General features: G+C 54.1%; 1 non-coding gene and 1 pseudogene across 1 annotated transcript; both read left to right on the top strand.

Moving 5' to 3' along the window:
- Positions 1–72: 72 nt before the first annotated feature.
- On the top strand, positions 73–227 carry LOC143187932 (5.8S ribosomal RNA). Its single transcript, XR_013003379.1, has one exon. It is a non-coding gene; the product is annotated as a 5.8S ribosomal RNA (ribosomal RNA).
- A 1,355-nt stretch (positions 228–1,582) lies between these two features.
- LOC143187943 (large subunit ribosomal RNA) overlaps positions 1,583–5,000 on the top strand; it is a 6,061-nt pseudogene continuing 2,643 nt past the window's right edge.

Here is a 5,000-nt window from a genome sequence, read left to right as displayed (position 1 = left end):
GATTCTTCCGAACCCGAGAACTATATACGAGTATGATATATATATATACATGAACACAGAATATTAAAATACAACCCTGAACGGTGGATCACTTGGCTCGTGGGTCGATGAAGAACGCAGCTAATTGCGCGTCAACGTGTGAACTGCAGGACACATGAACATCGACATTTCGAACGCACATTGCGGTCCACGGATACAATTCCTGGACCACGCCTGGCTGAGGGTCGTTCACGTAACCTTAAGACTGCTTACGTTGGCATCTCGGTGTCACGTACGAGCGATTGTTGGACCGTTCGTCGGCGTTTGCCGCGGTCGCACGAAAACAAGCGAGAATACGCTCTAGACGTCATGGAGGGAAGAAGGTTGTGTGTACGCGGCAGATGACTGGAGACATCGTCGTCATCGTCGTTGCTTTGTCGTTCCGGACTTGCGTGAGTGCTAATTTTCACACGGCGTCGTGAGTCGCTTAATTTGTCGACCGCCCGTGTGTGTATGTGCACCGCTCCGGACGCAAGCGCGCGGACGTACGATCATCGACCAGCCTCCGTGTCTCGCCAAATACCCTCGTGATTGTTAACAGACAGCGTTCGCTTTTCGTGCGAGTTTTCATCCGCGCTCCCGACGTAGTCTGAAATGATGCGTGTAAGAAAGAGGCGTGCGTAACCCGCAACGACACACAAGAGAGTTTGTCGTGAGACTACAGAGAAGGACAATGAAAGGGTGTGCGAGTGAGCATGAACACGAGATCGCGTATACCCCACCCGTGTAGTGTGGTGAAGAAATGTATGACGAGAAACAGAGCCCCAGGGATTCTAGAGGGATCGTCTTGTTGCAGGAACAACGCGAAAAGGAGGCACTCATTCGTCGAAACGATGAAGTTCCGGGATGCATCTTCCCCGGCCACGTTTCGGTCGAGTCGTTTGTGGCTCCGTGAATGTGTTGTGTTGTACTACAACTTGTTTCTGTATCCTGAATCCTCTTTGGCGAGGCTTACACAGCCGCCATATATATGACTCATCACATAGGGATGACTTCTCTCCTAGAAGGAGGAGGTGGAAAGGTAGCAGCGTCCGGTCGCCCCATGTCTTCGCGTTAGTCGATCGCCGAGAGAGACCGCGCGTCAAGTCCGGTCGTCCAGTCCACGAAAGCTATACAAAAAGCAAGCGGACGGGCGTTAAACCATACCGGCAGTCGCCTGGCGAGAGTCTCTCTCCTTTAGATCGAATTAAACGAGACGCGAAGATGCTTTGGTGTGGCGCATTAAGGACGATGTGACTTACTTTCCGCTGATCACTTCTGGCGAATTACGAGGAGCTTCCTTACCTTTGGAAACGCTGCTGTTGCGTTACGACAACATATTCCGAAGGCACACGGCGAAGTTGGGACGACGCATCGAACATGATCTCAAGTCTCTCTCTCATTTCCCATTTCTCGTAACATTCGTTCACACACTCTGCCTGGTCCGCTTCTCTCGGTTGTGTGCCCCCGTTGTACGAGGATTACGCCACAGCTTCTTTCGTCATTTTTACACATATATAAAATATATCACTCTACGTGTGTGATATATTTAACACGTATACGACGACCTCAGAGTAGGCGAGATTACCCGCTGAATTTAAGCATATTACTAAGCGGAGGAAAAGAAACTAACAAGGATTTCCTTAGTAGCGGCGAGCGAACAGGAAAGAGCCCAGCACTGAATCCCGCGGTACTGCCGCAGGGAAATGTAGTGTTCGGGAGGATCCGTTTATCCCGTGACGTTGCATCGCGTCCAAGTCCATCTTGAATGGGGCCATTTACCCATAGAGGGTGCCAGGCCCGTAGCGACCGGTGCGCGTCTCGGGAGGGTCTCTCCTTAGAGTCGGGTTGCTTGAGAATGCAGCCCTAAGTGGGTGGTAAACTCCATCTAAGGCTAAATACAACCACGAGACCGATAGCGAACAAGTACCGTGAGGGAAAGTTGAAAAGAACTTTGAAGAGAGAGTTCAAGAGTACGTGAAACCGTTCAGGGGTAAACCTGAGAAACCCAAAAGTTCGAAAGGGGAGATTCATCGTCGACAAATGCTGGCTCCCGTTGGTGCGCGAAACCCCGAAAGGGGTGTCCGTCGCTTTTCCGCAAGGAGGGCGCACGGATGTTACGGCCAACGGCGAACGTTCCGGCTACGTAGACGTGCACTTCTCCCCTAGTAGGACGTCGCGACCCGTTGCGTGTCGGTCTACGGCCCGGGCGGTTAGACCGTTGCGTCGCCTTGTGCGTGCGCGACGGACCCTCGGTGACCCGACCGGCTGCGCGACGGTGTTCCCCCAGATGGTATCGGGCCGCAACCAGTCTTCTCATTCGAACGGTGCGTCAGGCCCGCCGCAAGCTCGGTCAGCTTTGTTTGCCCTGTGGTACGGACGTCTTTCCCGTTCACGGGCCTGGCCAGCTGTTAGCCGGCGGAGCCCTCGGACTGGCCAAGCTTTGAATTACCTGTCGGCGGCGCTATTGCTTTGGGTACTCTCAGGACCCGTCTTGAAACACGGACCAAGGAGCCTAACATGTGCGCGAGTCATTGGGATGAGTAAACCTAAAGGCGAAATGAAAGTGAAGGTCGTCCTTTGCGTCGGCCGAGGGAGGATGGGCGCTGCATAGTGCTCCGCACTCCCGGGGCGTCTCGTTCTCATTGCGAGAAGAGGCGCACCTAGAGCGTACACGTTGGTACCCGAAAGATGGTGAACTATGCCTGGTCAGGACGAAGTCAGGGGAAACCCTGATGGAGGTCCGTAGCGATTCTGACGTGCAAATCGATCGCTGGAACTAGGTATAGGGGCGAAAGACTAATCGAACCATCTAGTAGCTGGTTCCCTCCGAAGTTTCCCTCAGGATAGCTGGCACTCACTCCTCCGTTCCTTCGGGGACGCGTCGAGTCTCATCTGGTAAAGCGAATGATTAGAGGCCTTGGGGCCGAAACGACCTCAACCTATTCTCAAACTTTAAATGGGTGAGATCTCTGGCTTGCTTGGTTCATTGAAGCCACGAGATTTCGGATTAGAGTGCCAAGTGGGCCAATTTTGGTAAGCAGAACTGGCGCTGTGGGATGAACCAAACGCAGAGTTAAGGCGCCTAAGTCGACGTTTATGGGATACCATGAAAGGCGTTGGTTGCTTAAGACAGCAGGACGGTGGCCATGGAAGTCGGAATCCGCTAAGGAGTGTGTAACAACTCACCTGCCGAAGCAACTAGCCCTGAAAATGGATGGCGCTGAAGCGTCGCGCCTATACTCTGCCGTCAGCGGCAAGTGGGGAGGGACGGTGCCATTACTGGTGACCGTCCTCCATGAAGCCCTGACGAGTAGGAGGGTCGCGGCGGTGTGCGCAGAAGGGTCTGGGCGTGAGCCTGCCTGGAGCCGCCGTCGGTGCAGATCTTGGTGGTAGTAGCAAATACTCTAGCGAGACCCTGGAGGACTGACGTGGAGAAGGGTTTCGTGTGAACAGCCGTTGCACACGAGTCAGTCGATCCTAAGCCCTAAGAGAAATCCTATGCAAATGTGGTGTCCTAAAATCAATGTCTGCAAACATATTATTATACAAAGAGATAAATTGAAAGATAAAAAAAAGAGACACACACACGTTGGGCGAAAGGGAATCCGGTTGCTATTCCGGAACCCGGCAGCGGAACCGTTTAACATCCGGGCCCTCATTGAGTGTTCGTCGGGGTAACCCAAAATGACCTGGAGAAGCCGTCGGGAGATCTGGGAAGAGTTTTCTTTTCTGTATAAGCGTTCGAGTTCCCTGGAAACTTCTAGCAAGGAGATAGGGTTCGGAACGCGAAGAGCACCGCAGTTGCTGCGGTGTCTGGATATTCCCCTCGGACCTTGAAAATCCAGGAGAGGGCCACGGGAGGTCTCGCGCCGGTTCGTACCCATATCCGCAGCAGGTCTCCAAGGTCAAGAGCCTCTAGTCGATAGATTAATGTAGGTAAGGGAAGTCGGCAAATTGGATCCGTAACTTCGGAATAAGGATTGGCTCTGAGGAGCGGGGCGTGTCGGGCTTGGTCGGGAAGCGGGTCTGGCTGACGTGCCGGGCCTGGGCGAGGTGAAGGGTCTTAGACTTCGGTCGACGTCCTGGGATCCGAACTCGGTCCCGTGCCTTGGCCTCCCGCGGATCTTCCTTGCTGCGAGGCTTCCGCGTCGGTTCAGCCGTCGCGTGTCGTTTCTTCGGCCGCCATTCAACGCTCGGCTCAGAACTGGCACGGACCAGGGGAATCCGACTGTCTAATTAAAACAAAGCATTGCGATGGCCCCCGCGGGTGTTGACGCAATGTGATTTCTGCCCAGTGCTCTGAATGTCAACGTGAAGAAATTCAAAAAAGCGCGGGTAAACGGCGGGAGTAACTATGACTCTTTTGCCGCATCCATATGTGAGGCCCGCAGCAGATTGCGTGTTCTGCACATTGCCTCCCTGGACGTCGCGAAGGCCTTTGATACGGTGAGCCACCATGCCATTGCGGGGGTCTTGGACAACGCGGGGGTGCCGGAAAAGTTCAGGGATTACGTTCTACGCCTGTATGCGAGCAGCAGTACCGTGTTTGAGGTGCGCGGGCAGAGGTCGGGGCTCTACAGAATCGGCAGAGGCGTCAGGCAGGGAGACCCCCTGTCCCCGCTGTTGTTCTGCTTGGTAGTGGACGACATGCTGGGGCGGGTCCCAACTGACGTCGGATTCGAACTTGGTGGGTGTCGTCTAAATGCGCTTGCGTATGCTGACGACATCCTACTATTTGCCGGCTCCGAGTGGGGAATGCAGAAGACGCTGCGCGTGGTGGAGGACAGGGCGAGGGAGCATGGGCTATATTTCAATGCCCAAAAGTGCTCCGTGTTGTCACTGGTACCGTCGGGCAAGCTCAAAAAGATTAAAATCGTTACTACCCCCACATTTCATCTTGGGGAGGGTATCTTCATTCCGCAGCTAACATCCACTGCGGAGTGGAGGTACCTTGGAGTTGAGTTTTGCCCGGCGGGCCC

This window comes from Calliopsis andreniformis, unplaced genomic scaffold (genome assembly GCF_051401765.1).
Source record: "Calliopsis andreniformis isolate RMS-2024a unplaced genomic scaffold, iyCalAndr_principal scaffold0419, whole genome shotgun sequence".
Taxonomy (NCBI): Eukaryota; Metazoa; Arthropoda; class Insecta; order Hymenoptera; family Andrenidae; genus Calliopsis; species Calliopsis andreniformis.
This window is presented reverse-complemented; position numbering and strand designations above follow the sequence as displayed.